Source organism: Hypanus sabinus, chromosome 5 (genome assembly GCF_030144855.1).
Source record: "Hypanus sabinus isolate sHypSab1 chromosome 5, sHypSab1.hap1, whole genome shotgun sequence".
NCBI classification, from domain to species: Eukaryota; Metazoa; Chordata; class Chondrichthyes; order Myliobatiformes; family Dasyatidae; genus Hypanus; species Hypanus sabinus.
Window position 1 is genome coordinate 186,468,252 of NC_082710.1, and position 15,757 is coordinate 186,484,008.

The 15,757-nt window shown below is 50.9% G+C and overlaps 1 protein-coding gene and 1 long non-coding RNA gene across 2 annotated transcripts in view; one reads left to right on the forward strand and one right to left on the reverse strand.

Annotated features, from left to right (window-relative positions):
* LOC132393850 (galectin-12-like) overlaps positions 1 to 5,288 on the forward strand; it is a 36,498-nt gene extending 31,210 nt beyond the window's left edge. Inside the window, exon 5 of the mRNA XM_059969249.1 lies at positions 5,186 to 5,288. The gene's annotated coding sequence lies outside the window, so the exon portion shown is untranslated. The remainder of the gene's footprint in view (positions 1 to 5,185) is intronic.
* Positions 1 to 15,757, reverse strand: part of LOC132394743 (uncharacterized) — an 887,546-nt gene that overhangs the window by 195,538 nt on the left and 676,251 nt on the right. The gene's annotated exons all lie outside the window — the stretch shown is intronic.

Here is a 15,757-nt window from a genome sequence, read left to right on the forward strand (position 1 = left end):
AGTGGTACAGAGGGGGGGGTCACACAATGGGGAGGTGTGTTACTGAGGGGAGTGGTAAAGAGGGGGCTCACACAGTGGAGAGTGGTCTTACTGAGGGGAGTGGTAAAGAGGGGGCTCACACAGCGGAGTGTTCTGTTACTGAGGGGAGTGGTACAGAGGGGGGTCACACAATGGGGAGGTGTGTTACTGAGGGGAGTGGTACAGAGGGGGGTCACACAGTGGGGAGGTGTGTTACTTAGGGGAGTTGTACAGAGGGGGTCACACCATGGGGAGGGGTGTTACTGAGGGGAGTGGTACAGAGCGGGGTCACACAATCGGGTGGGGTGTTACTGTGGGGAGTGTTACAGAGGGGGGTCACGCAATGGGGAGGTGTGTTACTGCGGGGAGTGGTACAGAGGCGGGTCACAATGGGGAGGGGTGTTTCTGAGGGGAGTGGTACAGAGGGGGGTCACACAATGAGGAGGTGTGTTACTGAGGGGAGTGGTACAGAGGGGGGTCACACAGTGGGGAGGGGTGTTACTGAGGGGAGTGGTACAGAGGGGGGTCACACAGTGGGGAGGGGTGTTACTGAGGGGAGTGTTACAGAGGGGGGTCACACAGTGGGGAGGGCTGACACTGAGGGGAGTGGTACAGAGGGGGGTCACAATGGAGAGGGGTGTTACTGAGGGGAGTGGTACAGAGGGGGGTCACACGGTGGGGAGGGTGTGTTACTGAGGGGAGTGGTACAGAGGCGGGTCTCACAATGGGGAGGGGTGTTACTGAGGGGAGTGGTACAGAGGGGGTCACACAATGAGGAGGTGTGTTACTGAGGGGAGTGGTACAGAGGGGGGTCACACAGTGGGGTGGGCTGTTACCGAGGGGAGTGGTACAGAGGGGGGTCACACAGTGGGGAGGGGTGTTACTGAGGGGAGTGGTACAGAGGGGGGTCACACAGTGGGGAGGTGTGTTACTGAGGGGAGTGGTACAGAGGGGGGGTTACACAGTGGGGAGGGGTGTTACTGAGGAGAGTGGTTCAGAGGGGGTCATACAATGGGGAGGGGTGTTACTGAGGGTAGTGACACAGAGGAGGGTAAAACAATGGAGAGGGCTGTTACTGAGGGGAGTGGTACAGAGGGGGGTCACACAGTGGGGAGGGGTGTTACTGTGTGGAGTGGTACAGAGGGGGGTCACACAGTGCAGAGGGGTGTTACTGCGGGGAGTGGTACAGAGGAGCGTCACACAGTGAGGAGGGGTGTTACTGAGGGGAGTGGTACAGAGGGGGGTCACACATTGGGGAGGGGTGTTACTGAGGGGAGTGTTACAGAGGGGGGTCACACAATGGGGAGGTGTTTTCCTGAGGGGAGTGGTACAGAGGAGGGGTCACACAGTGCAGAGGTGTGTTACTGAGGGGAGTGGTACAGAGGGGGGTCACACAGTGGGGAGGTTTGTTACTTAGGGGAGTTGTACAGAGGGGGTCTCACCATGGGGAGGGGTGTTACTGAGGGGAGTGGTACAGAGGGGGTCACACAGTGGGGAGGGGTGTTACTGATGGGAGTGGTACAGAGGGGGTCACACAATCGGGAGAGGTGTTACTGTGTGGAGTGGTACAGAGGGGGGTCACACAGTGGGGAGGGGTGTTACTGATGGGAGTGGTACAGAGGGGGGGGTCACACAATGGGGAGGTGTGTTCCTGAGGGGAGTGGTACAGAGGGGGTTCACACAGTGGGGAGGGGTGTTACTGAGGGGAGTGTTACAGAGGGGGGTCACACAGTGGGGAGGGGTGTTACTGAGAGGGATTGGTATTGTGGTGGTGTTACACTGATGGGGATTGGTACTGATGGGGGGTATTACACAGGGGGAGTGGTACTGATGGGGGGTATTACACAGGGGGAGTTCTACTGATGGGGTTTATTACACTGAGGGGGAGTGGTACTGATGGGGGGTGTTACACTGAGGGGGAGTTGTACTGATGGGGGGTATTACACTGAGGGGGAGTGGTATTTGGAGGGGTGTTACACTGCGGGGGAGTGGTCCTGATGGGGGGTATTACACTGAGGGGGAGTGTTACTGATGTGGGGGTGTTACACTGTGGGGGAGTGGTACTGATGGGGTTTATTACACTGAGGGGGAGTGGTATTTGTAGGGGTGTTACACTGAGGGGGAGTGGTACTGAGCGGTGTCTCACTGTATTGAAGGGTGTTCCTGAATGAGATCACACCGTGGGGAGGGTGTTACTGAAGGACGGTCTCACTGTTGGAGATAGTGTTACTGAGGGAGGGTCTCACTTTGGGGGAGGGTGACTTAGGGAGGGTCTCACTTTGGGGGAGTGACTGTGGGATGGTTTCACTTTAAGGTGGGTGTTACTGAGGGAGTGTCTCACTGGGGAGGGTGTTACTCAGGGTGGGTCTCACATTATGGAGGGTGTTACTGACGGAGGGTCTCACTTTCAGGAGGGTGTTACTGAGGGAGGATATCACTTTAGAGAGGGTGTTACTGAGGTAGAGTCTCAATTTGGGAAGGGTATTACTGAGGCTGGGTCTCACTTTGGGGAGGGTGAGACTGAGAGAGTGTATCATCGTTGGGAGGGTGTTATTGAGGGAGGGTCTCTCTGTTGAGGGTGTTACTGATGGAGGGTCTCACTGGGGAGGGAGTTATTGAGGAGGGTCTCACTTTAGGGAGGGTGTTACTGAGGGAGGGTATCATTGTTGGGAGGGTGTTAATGAGGGAGGGTCTCACTGGAGAGGGAGTTACTGAGGAGGGTCTCACTGTTGGGAAGGTGTTACTGAGGGAGGGTCTCACTTTAGGAAGGATGTTACTGAGGGAGGGTATCTTTGTTGGGAGGGTGTTACTGAGGGAGGGTATCATTGTTGGGAGGGTGTTACTGAGGGAGGGTCTCACTGGGGAGGGAGATACTGAGGTAGGGTCTCACTGATGGGAGGGTGTTACTGAGGAGGGTCTCACTGTTGGGAGGGTATCATTGTTGGGAGGGTGTTACTGAGGGAGTGTCTCACTGTTGAGGGTGTTACTGAGGGAGGGTCACTCTGGGGAGGGAGTTACTGAGGGAGGGTCTCACTTTAGGGAGGGTGTTACTGAGGGAGGGTATCATTGTTGGGAGGGTGTTACTGAGGGAGGGTATCATTGTTGGGAGGGTGTTATTGAGGGATGGTCTCACTGGGGAGGGAGTTACTGAAGGAGGGTCTCACTTTAGGGAAGGTGTTACAGGGAGTGTATCATTGTTGGGTTGGTGTTACTGAGGGAGGGTCTCACTTTAGGAAGGATGTTACTGAGGGAGGTTCTCACTTTAGGGAGGGTATTACTGAGGGAGGGTATCATTGTTGGGAGGGTGTTACTGAGGGAGGGTATCATTGTTGGGAGGGTGTTACTGAGGGAGGGTATCATTGTTGAGAGGGTGTTATTGAGGGAGGGTCTCACTGTTGAGGGTGTTACTGAGGGAGGGTCTCTCTGGGGAGGGAGTTATTGAGGGAGGGTCTCACTTTAGGGAGGGTCTCACTGTTGGGAGAGTGTCACTGAGGGAGGGTCTCACTGTTGGGAGGGAGTTACTGAGGGAGGGTCTCACTTTAGAGAGGGTGTTACTGAGGGAGGGTCTCACTGTTGTGAGAGTGTCACTGAGGGAGGGTCTCACTGTTGGGAGGGAGTTACTGAGGGAGGGTCTCACTGAGGAGGGAGTAACTGAGGGAGGGTCTCACTGTTGTGACTGTGTCACTGAGGGAGGGTCTCATTGAGGAGGGAGTAACTGAGGGAGGGTCTCACTGTTGTGACTGTGTCACTGAGGGAGGGTCTCACTGGGGAGGGAGTTACTGAGGGAGGGTCTCACTGGGGAGGGAGTTACCGAGGGAGGGTCACTTTAGGGAGGGTGTTACTGAGGGAGTGTCTGACTGGGGAGGGAGTTACTGAGGGAGGGTCTCACTGTTGTGAGTGTGTCACTGAAGGAGGGTCTCACTGGGGAGGGAGTTACTGAGGGTCTCACTGTTGGGAGGGAGTTACTGAGGGAGGGTCTCACTGTTGTGACTGTGTCACTGAGGGAGGGTCTCACTGGGGAGGGAGTTACTGAGGGTCTCACTGTTGGGAGGGAGTTACTGAGGGAGTGTCTCACTGAGGAGGGAGTTACTGAGGGAGGGTCTCACTGTTGTGACTGTGTCACTGAGGGAGGGTCTCACTGTTGTGTGTGTCATTGAGGGAAGGTCTCACTGGGGAGGGAGTTACTGAGGGAGGGTCTCACTGGGGAGGGAGTTACTGAGGGAGGGTCTCACTGTTGTGAGTGTGTCACTGAGGGAGGGTCTCACTGGGGAGGGAGTTACTGAGGGTCTCACTGGGGAGGGAGTTACTGAGGGAGGGTCTCACTGGGGAGGGAGTTACTGAGGGAGGGTTTCACTGTTGGGAGGGTGTTACTGAGGGAGGGTCTCACTGGGGAGGGAGTTACAGAGGGAGTGTTTCACTGTTGGGAGGGTGTTACTGAGGGAGGGTCTCACTGGGGAGGGAGTTACTGAGGGTCTCACTGTTTGGAGGGTGTTTCTGAGGGAGGGTCTCACTGGGGAGGGTTACTGAGGGAGGGTCTCACTGGGGAGGGTGTGTCACTGAGGGAGGGTCTCACTGTTGTGACTGTGTCACTGAGGGAGGGTCTCACTGTTGAGGGTGTGTCACTGAGGGAGGATATCACTGTTGTGACTGTGTCACTGAGGGAGGGTCTCACTGTTGAGGGTGTATCACTGAGGGAGGGTCTCACTGTTGTGAGTGTGTCACTAAGGGAGGATATCACTGTTGAGGATGTGTCACTGAGGGAGGGTCTCATTGTTGTGACTGTGTCACTGAGGGAGGGTCTCACTGTTGAGTGTGTGTCACTGAGGGAGGGTCTCACTGTTGTGAGTGTGTCACTAAGGGAGGATATCACTGTTGAGGATGTGTCACTGAGGGAGGGTCTCACTGTTGTGACTGTGTCACTGAGGGAGGGTCTCACTGTTGTGACTGTGTCACTGAGGGAGGGTCTCATTTTGTGGAGGATGTGACTGAGACATGTCACGGTGTGAGCCTCTGTTCAGGCAGGTGTTATAGTGGATGCCAGAGAGATGTTAGAGGGCTGGCCAACAGATGTGAGGAGGATGTCAGACAGGTGTGAAGGGTCTGCCAGACAGGTATTATGAGGCTGCATGGTCAATGTGAGTGATCCCTTACACCTTCTGCTCTACAGGTCTGACTGCAGGGAGTTTCCTTTGGACTCAATGCCCAGCAGCCTCTTCCATCCTCAGAGTACAGCTGGTTAAGAGTTTTTCAATAAAGCAGTCCTTGATAAACTTCGGTTCACTGTATTTTTTTTACAAAGCTATAAAAGTTTATTTCCAGCACAACATAGAAACATAGAAAATAGGTGCAGGAGTGGGCCATTTGGCCCTTTGAACCTGCACCACCATTCAGTATAATCGTGGCTGATCATCCAACTCAGAATCCTGTACCTGCTTTCTCTCCATACCCACTGATCCCTTTAGCCACAAGGGCCATATCTAACTTCCTCTTAAATATAGCCAATGAACCGGCCTCAACTGTTTCCTATGGCAGAGAATTCCACAGATTCACCACTCTCTGTGTGAAGAAGTTTTTCCTCATCTTGATCCTGAAAGGCTTCCCCTTTATCCTTAAACTGTGACCTCTCATTCTGGACTTCCCCAACATTGGAAAACAATCTTCCTGCATCTAGCCTGCCCAATCCCTTTAGAATTTTATACGTTTCAATAAGATACCCCCTCAATCTTCTAAATTCCAGTAAGTATAAGCCCAGTCGATCCAATCTTTCTTCATATGAAAGTCCTGCCATCCCAGGAATCAATTTGGTGAACCTTCTTTGTACTCCCTCTATGGCAAGAATGTCTTTCCTCAGATTAGGGGACCAAAACTGCACACAATACTCTTAGTGCGGTCTCACCAAGGCCTTGTACAACTGCAGTAGAACCTCCCTGCTCCTGTACTCAAATCCTTTTGCTATGAATGCCAACATACCATTTGCCTTTTTCACCGCCTGCTGTACCTGCATGCCCACCTTCAATGACTGGTGTACAATAACACCCAGGTCTCATTGCATCTCCCCTTTTCCTAATTGGCCACCATTCAGATAATAATCTGTTTTCCTGTTCTTGCAACCAAAGTGGATAACCTCACATTTATCCACGTTACATTTATCCACATTAAATTGCATCTGCCATGAATTTGCCTACTCATCCAACCTATCCAAGTCACCCTGCATCCTCTTAGCATCCTCCTCACAGCTAACACCGTCAACCAGCTTCATATCATCCGCAAACTTGGAGATGCTGCATTTAATTCCCTCGTCTAAATCATTAATATATATTGTAAACAACTGGGGTCCCAGCACTGAGCCTTGCGGTACCCCACTAGTCACTGTCTGCCATTCTGAACAGGTCCCATTTACTCCCACTTTTTGCTTCCTGTCTGCCAACCAATTCTCTATCCACATCAATACCATACCCCCAATACCGTGTGCTTTAAGTTTGCACACTAATCTCCTGTGTGGGACCTTGTCAAAAGCCTTTTGAAAATCTAAATATACCACATCCACTGGCTCTCCCCTATCCACTCTGCTAGGTACATCTTCAAAAAATTCTATAAGCTTCGTCAGACATGATTTTCCTTTAACAAATCCATGCTGACTTTGTCCGATGATTTCACCTCTTTCCAAATGTGCTGTTATCACATCTTTGATAACCAACTCTAGCATTTTCCCCACCACCAATGTCAGACTCACCGATCTATAATTCCCTGGTTTTTCTCTCCCTCCTTTTTTAAAAAGTGGGGTTACATTAGCCACCCTCCAATCCTCAGGAACTAATCCAGAATCTAAGGAGTTTTGAAAAATTATCCCTAATGCATCCACTATTTCTTGGGCTGCTTGCTTAAGCACTCTGGGATGCAGACCATCTGGCCCTGGGGATTTATCTGCCTTTAATCCCTTCAATTTACCTAACACCACTAACATGTATTTCCCTCAGTTCCTCCATCTCACTAGACCCTCAGTCCCCTACTATTTCCAGAAGATTATTTACATCCTCCTTAGTGAAGACAGAACCAAAGTAGTTATTCAATTGGTCTGTCGTGTCTTTGTTCCCTATGATCAATTCACCTGTTTCTGACTGTAAGGGACCTACATTTGTCTTGACCAATCTTTTTCTTTTCCCATATCTTTAAAAGCTTTTACAGTCAGTTTTTATATTCCCTGCCAGCTTTCTGTCATAATCTTTTTTCCCTTTCCTAATTAAGCCCTTTGTCCTCCTCTGCTGGTCTCTGAATTTCTCCCAGTCCTCAGGTGTGCCACTTTTTTTTGCTAATTTATATGTTTCTTCTTTGGACTTGATACTATCCCTAATTTCCCTTAAAATACACAAGGTACAGACATTCAATATTTACAAGACAGTATGTATACTCAGATTAAAATATGCTTACTACTATCTATTCAGACCATAAGACCATAAGACATGGGAGCAGATTTAGGCCATTTGGCCCATCAAGTTTGCTCTACCATTCAATCATGGCTCATCCTTTTTTTTCTCAGCCTCAACCCCATTTTCCAACCTTCTCCTTATAACTTTTGATACCACATCCAATCAAGAACCTATCAATCTCTCCTTTAAATAATGACCTGGCCTCCACAGATGCATGTGGCAACAAATTCCACATATTCACACACTCTGGCTGAAGAAATTTCCCTGCATCTCTGTTTTAAATGGATGCCCCTCTATCCTGAGGCTGTGCCCTCTTGTTCTAGACCACCCCCCTCCCTCCATTATGGGAAGCATACTGTCCACATCTATTCTGACTAGGCCTTTCAATATTCTAAAGGTCTTATGAGACACCCCCCTCATCCTACTGAACTCCAGTGTGTACAGACCCAGAGCCAACAAGTGTTCCCTCATGTGATAACCTTTCATTCCTGGAATTATCCTTGTGCACCTCCTCTGGACACTCTCCAATGCCAGCATATCTTTTCTAAGATGAAGAGCCCAAAACTGGTCACAGTTCTCAAGGTGAGGTCTCTGTGAATTCTAGACCTCTTGACATGAATGTAATTGCCTTCTTCACCAACCACTAGGGTGTTCTGCACAAGGACTCCCAAGTCCCTTTGTATCTCAGATTTTTGGATTTTCTCCCTATTTAGAAAATAGTTTGCACATTTATTTCCTTTACCAATATGCATAATCATGCATTTTCCAACATTGTATTTCATTTGCCACCTTCTTGCTCATTCTCCTAATCTGTCTAAATCCTTTTGCATCTTACCTGTTTCCTCCACACTAACTGCCCCTCCATCAATCTTCGCATCATCTGGAGACTTGGCAACAAATCCATTGATTTCATCATCTAAATCATTGATATACAGCACAAAAAGAAGTGGTCCCAACACTGACCCCTGTGGAACACCATTAGTCACTGGCGGCCAATCAGACAAGGATCCTTTTATTCCCACTCGCTGCCCCCTACCAATCATCCAATGCTCTAACCGTGTTTGTAACTTTCCTGTAATACCATGGGGTCTTAACTAGGTTAGCACCTTATGTGTGGCACTTTGTCAAAGGCCCTTCTGAAGTTCCAAATATACAACATCCACAGCATCCCCTTTATTTATCCTACTTGTAATCTCCTCAAAGAATTCCAACATATTCTTCAGGCAGGATTTTTCCTTAAGGAAACCATACTGACTTTGTTGTATCTTGTCCTGTGTTACCAAGTACTCCATCACCTCATCCTAACAACGTCTCAACCACTGAGGTCAAGCTAACTGGTCTATGATTTCCTTTCTGATGCCTCCCTCTTTTCTTAAAGAGTGGAGTGACTTTTGCAACTCCAGTCCTCTGGTGCCATGCCAGAGTCTAATGATTTTTGACAGATCATTTCTAATGCCACTGCAGTCTCTGACACTACCTCTTCCAGAACCCTAGCATATAGTTCCTCTGGTCCTGGTGACTTAAATACTTTTAGGTCTTTCAGCTTTTTGAGCACCTTCTCCCTTGTAACTGCACCCACTTCTCTTCCATCACACACTACAACATCAGGCACACTGCTAGTGTCTTCCACAGTGAAGACTGGTGCAAAATACTCATTTATTTCATTAGCCATCTCCTTGTCCCCCGTTATTATTTGTCCTGCCTCATTTTCTAATGGTCCTATATCCATTCCCATATCTCTTATTTTTATCATACTGAAAAAGCTTTTACTATCCACTTTGATATTATTTGCTAGTTGCTTTCATATTTCATCTTTTCCCTTCTAATGATTTTTTAGTTGCTCTCTGCAGGTTTTAACAACTTCCCAATCTTCTAAATTCCCACTGATTTTTGCATTGTTGTATGCCCTCTCTTTTGATTTTACATTAGCTTTGACTTCTCTTGTCAGCCATTGTCGTACTATTTTGCCATTTGAGTATTTCTTCATTTTTGGAATACATGTGTCCTGCAGCTTCCTCATTTTTCCCAGAAACTCACACCATTGCTGCTCTGCTGACATCCCTGCCAGCAGCTCCTTCCAATTTACTTTGGCCAACTCCTCTCTCATACCACTGTAATTTCCCTTTCTCCACTGAAAAACTGCTACATCAGTCTTTACTTTCTCCCTATCAAAGTTCAAGTTGAACTCAATCATATTGTGATCATTGGTTCTTAAGGGTTCTTTTACCTTAAGCTCCCTAATCACCTCTGGTTCATTACATAACACCCAATCCAGTACACTCAGGAATCTGTTGTACGGGACTGTCCAATACAACACCTTCCACCCCAGGTCCCCAATGTACAGGGGAGGTATCCCAGCATAAAGGGGCCTCCACTAGGGACCTCCTCCACTGTCAGATGGTAACACGGACTGTCAACATAGAATAGTACAGCACAGTACAGGCCCTTCAGCCCACAATGTTGTGCCAACCCTTAAACCCTACCTCCCATATATCCCCCCCACCTTAAATTCCTCCATATACCTGTCTAGTAGTCTCTTAAATTTCACTAGTGTATCTGCCTCCACCACTGACTCGGGCAGTGCATTCCACGCACCAACTACTCTCTGAGTAAAAAACCTTCCTCTAATATCCCCCTTGAACTTCCCTCCCCTTACCTTAAAGCCATGTCCTCTTGTACTGAGCAGTGGTGCCCTGGGGAAGAGGCGCTGGCTGTCAACTCTATCTATTCCTCTTAATATCTTGTACACCTCTATCATGTCTCCTCTCATCTTCTTTCTAAAGAGTAAAGCCCTAGCTCCCTTAATCTCTGATCATAATCCATACTCTCTAAACCAGGCAGCATCCTGGTAAATCTCCTCTGTACCCTTTCCAATGCTTCCACATCCTTCCTATAGTGAGGCAACCAGTACAGGACACAGTACTCCAAGTGTGGCCTAAGTAGAGTTTTATAGAGCTGCATCATTACATCGCGTCTCTTAAACTCAATCCCTCGATTTATGAAAGCTAACACCCGATAAGCTTTCTTAACTACCCTTATCTACCTGTGAGGCAACTTTCAGGAATATGTGGACATGTACCCCCAGATCCCTCTGCTCCTCCACACTACCAAGTATCCTGCCATTTACTTTGTACTCTGCCTTGGAGTTTGTCCTTCCAAAGTGTACCACCTCACAGTTCTTTGGGTCAAGGCAAGTCCGGTCGGCAGACGAAGGCAAGGAAGTGAAAGTTGTTCTGGAGTAGCCCATACAAGAAACGGTTCGGAGCGTCACGGACTATCACGGTGGGAAACCCTGCGAAGCGGCTCACATTGTGCGGTACCCCCTCCCGAGGCCTGGGTCTGACGAATACATCGGCGGTGGTGCAGTCAGATCTCATCCACTTCCCCGCGCCTTTCCGACACCCACAGCAGCCAGAGCAGCTTTCCCCAACGGCCAGGAGCACCCTGCCTTTATGAGGCCAGACCCAACACCCTCCACAGTTCCCTCAGAGCGGTACGGTTTGTGAATGTTGCCTCAGCAGTACAATTGAACTCTTTGCTCTGTCTGCGGTTACACCCAATCATTGTCTTGACCTTCCTTACATTCATATTACATCATCAACTCGTAAGCTTGCCTGCTCATTCTCAGCTCTATCATACTGTTTCCCATCCAGCGAACTGACGGGATTTGGAGACAAAGATATCTGCCCAGCTGGGACGCCTCCTTCCTGCAATCTTATACTGGAAGGCAAATCAGCTAGGCGCTTCCATGATATGGTGCCACCCGATTACTTTAATCCCGCCCACTTCTTTTGTCATTCGGGCCCAGAGAGACTGGGGCGGGCAATAGGAGGCATTGGGACTCTACCAGCTGGCAGTCTCCGTCTCAGTTTCCTGCCCTGCACAGTGACCGCCCTCCGAGATGGCATGAGCTGGCGACGCATTTTTTACCGCCTGCACGCGATGCCGCTTTGTGGGAACTGCCTTGCTTTTACCGAGAGCTGTCGATGTTATGGGGTCTAGTATCATCCAGACAAGATGCTCAAGGTACTGTTCCCATCATGTCACAGGAGGTGTCGAGGGAGCTCGGGGAAATACAGCGGCCACCTGATGGGCCGGAACTCGGGAGAGCCGTGGCCCACCGTGCCAGTCCGTGACTCTCCAAAGCATTTCTACTCCTGCTCGCCTTTCACGTCCTTGCATTCGTCTGCCGACCCGACCCGATCTATTTTGCCATCTGGTAGCGGGGGAGGTCCCAGCTGGAAATCTCTTTATACACGGGTCCTTCCCCTGTGCACTGGGGAACCGAGCCCGCTGGGTCCCGAAATACGGCAAAGAGCCTGGGGAGGGAATGTAGTGCCGGAGATCAGCATAACTCCGACCTAAAGGGTGGAGGGATGTGTCCCGAGTCTGGCGATCGGGGGGGGGGGGGGGGGAGGATGTACACCCGGTGAAAGGCCGTATATCCTCTCGGAACTGGAGGACAGGCGCTCTGTGCTGGGCTGGCACCTCCTGAACTTGCGACCTCCGGCCTGGGAAGTGGCTTCACTGTGGAGGCGCCGTGTGGGGACCGGGACTTGCATTCGGAGCGCGTAACCCCAGGCTCGTCCGCTGTTACAAGGTCACCAGTGGGATTGGTCTCCCAGAGTTTTGCCTCAGCTGAGGCCAGGTGCCCTGCCGAGGATCATGTAGTCCAGGAGCGAAGCCTGAGTAACCCGGACAGTCAGCCAGGCTGCAGGAGTGTGTCCGGGATGTGCGAGGTCCTCTAGATCCATAAGTGGAGGGGTTTCCTTCTGTTATTGGTCCCGGGGATCGGGTAGAGCCCTCTTTTGAAGCCGAAATGGTAGGCGTGCTCGACCCCAGGACTGAGTCACAGTCGGTCTCTCTGGAGCAGATGCAGCAGTTCGTGCGGGATTACTGGAGGAAACCTTTCAAAGCCCACTTGGCCACTGATCGTTGGCTGGGTCTGAAAAGAGTGGACCCTGCAAAACAAAGGAAGGGAGCTGAGGTGACCGGTGAGGAGAGGCCCCAGTTTGAGATTCCTGGAGTCCCTGGGCGAAGTCTTCCATGGTCTCAGCGATGTGTCGCGCCCCTTAACATCAGTGATGGCGGGGGTGGAGGGGTTGAGCTTTCTACAGATTCCAAGATCTCTCTGTCCTCTGGGACAGGAGATGTGCAGTGAGCTTCCTGCAGAAACCCGCACCGTTCCAGGAGACGAAACCACCTGACTCCTGGAATGGCGAGGCTGGAGGGTCCACATTAACCCTCTCAACGCCACGTCCATCGGGGTGGCCTCGCCGTACGCCCCTGAGCTCGGCCCGATGCAGTCGGTGTCTCCATTGCTGGGGTCCATAACTCGGTGCGAGTGTGTTATCATGGTGGGAGACGGATATCGACTGCACCCTCGAGAAACGGGACCGCGCACTGCTCCTCGGTAAGGATGTTACCGCTGGTCGTGCTCTCGGACGGTCGATGTCTGGCGGAGCCTTCCCCCTGATTTCTGTGCTTTCTCGAGGATGTACAAAGGGTGGGGGCTCGCAGATCGACTGGCTGGGTGGAGGTGTCCGCACTTAAACAGCCGGCTGCTGGGATCCGGATTCGTTCCGGCAGGAGGAGCGGGGGAGTTTCCTCTCTGGTGGGATGTAGGCAAGACTCACATCCGACTGTTCTGTCAGTCGGCGGATTTCCGGACCGATCGGCTCAAGAGGGAGCTGATCAACTTGGAGTCCCGGCTAGGGCTGTCAGGGCCCGATCCGGTACTGAATCCGCGTTCCGGGTCTCGATTCGGTCCGAGGGCTCCGGACTCCGGGTCTTGCAGCTGTCCCTCCCGGCCCCTTCGAGACTGTTAACATCATCCTGGATCACCTGTGGCCAATTCGGCTGCAGGTGTTTATAAGGGGCCGTGGGAGAGAGACCGGGCGGGTGGTCGTTTTGTTCTGCATCCTGTTAGTTCCGAAGTTGGTTTAACCAGCTCTATCCCTGGTTCGTCTTTTCCTGGTCTGTTCCGAAGTCGGTTTAATCTATTCTATACCTGTTTCGTTTGCTCCGTATCCTGCCTTTTGCCTGTTCTGCAACCGGCTCTCTATTCCGCTCCCAACCCACTTTGTACCTGTTGTCCCCGGTTCCTCGTGCCTTTCCCGCGCCTCTCGGGTGCGCTGGCCCCGCTGTTCCGTCTTATTCGTCTTGCCCGTCTTTACCAATGTACCTGGTGGATTACGGTAGTTCTGCTGCTCACCCTGGACCCAGCTTCCTCCTGATAATTTGCCTCCATCGGGCGGGTCCGGCAAGACTGCCGCTGCCCGGCGGGGGTTCTGCCTTTTCCGCCTATTACTCCCTAAGGGTTGTGCCCCGCACCTGCCCAGGTGTCCACGACTGGCCCAGGCCTCGGTGCTTTCCGCCCGGGAGGCGGCCCTGCCCGGGATCCATGCGGCCCGCCATGAGGAATCTGCCTGCCTGCCTCGTCTGAATTCGGGGACCCTCCTGCCTGCCTCGTCGGAACTCTTGGATCCAGCCCCGCCTGTATTAACCCTTAAATGCCATGGTATCCCCATCCTGTCCTCCCCCTAGTACTTCGGTGTCTGCGTCCAGAAACAGGAGGCGCTGAGGCACCAGAGGACGCGGGTCCCCACGTCTCGCACTTTCTTCTTTCGAGAAGAGGAGAGTTATCCGCAAGCGGCTGGTGGAGTTGCTGGCAGACGATGGCTCCTCCGTCACTCATCCGGCGAGAATTGTTGCCGAAGTTCATGCCTTTTGAGGCTCTCTCCTTGCCGGACCCGTGCAGTGAGGGTGGGAGAACTTGCCGAGGGTCAGCCCTGGGGGAGCTGAGCTGCTTGATGCACTGCTGTCTTTGGTGGAGGAGACCAGTGCCCTAAACCAGCTTCAGGGAGGCAAGTCCCCGGGGCTAGTTGGGTTGACCGTTGAATTTCTCTGGGACTTTTGGGGCTGATTATGCAGGGGTACTGGGGGAGAGTATGGCGACGGCCCAGCTGCCAAAGAAGGGGGATCTCCGTTGCTTGAGGAATTTGCACCCAGTATCCCTCCTCAGCGCGGAGGATATATAGAAAACCATAGAAAGTGTGCAGAGGATATATTTACCCGGGCAATGGCCAATCGTCTGGGCTCCGTGCTGGCGCAGGTGGTTCACGCTGCCAAGTCCAACACGGTCCCGGGCGATCGATCCAGGACAATAGTCCACCTTGTCCGGGACCTGATCTCCCTGTGGTTGGTCTGTCGGTCGCCTTCCTCTCCGTCGACCAAGAGAAGGCGTTTTACAGGGAGAATCAGAATCCATCTCGTGTTTATTATCACCGGCATGTGACATGAAATTTGTTAACTTAGCAGCAGCAGTTCAATGCAAAATGTAATCTAGCAAAGAAAGAAAAATAATAACTAAAATAAAACATAATAATAAATAAACAAGTAAATCAATTACGTTTATTGAATAAATTTTTAAAAATGTGCAAAAACAGAAATACGTTGTATTTAAAAAGTGAGGTAGTGTCCAAAGCCTCAATATCATTTTAGAAAACGGATGGCGGGGGGAAGAAGCTGTTTCTGAATCACTGAGTGTGTGACTTCAGGCTTCTGTACCTCCTACCTGATGGTAACAGTGAGAAAAGGGTATGCCTGGGTGCTGGAGGTCCTTAATAATGGACACTGCCTTTCTGAGACACCACTCCCTGAAGATGTCCTGGGTACGTTGTAGGCTAGTACGCAAGATGGAGCTGACTAGATTTACAACCAACTGCAGCTTCTTTCAGTCCTATGCAGTAGCCCCTCCATACCAGACAGTGATGCAGTCTGTCAGAATGCTCTCCACGGGACAGCTATAGAAGTTTTTGAGTGTATTTGTTGACATGTCAAATCTCTCCAAACTCCTAATAAAGTATAACTGCCGTCTTGCTTTCTTTATAACTACAACTGGCAGAATACCATATTAATGGTAAGACTCTTGGCAGTGTGGAGGATCAGAGGGATCTTGGGGTCCGAGTCCATAGAACACTCAAAGCTGCTGCGCAGGTTGACTCTGTGGTTAAGAAAGCATAGGTGTATTGGCTTTCATCAAAGAGATAATGTTGCAGCTATATAGGACCCTGGTCAGAGCCCACTTGGAGTACTGTGCTCAGTTCTCGTCACCTCACTATAGGAAGGTTATAAAAACCATAGAGAGTGTGCAGAGGAGATTTACACGGATGTTGCCTGGATTGGGGAGCAGGCCTTATGAGAATAGGTTGAATGAATCCAGCCTTTTCTCCTTGGGGTGACGGAGGATGAGAGGTGACCTGATAGAGGTGTACAAGATGATGAGAGGCATTGATCGTGTGGATCGTTAG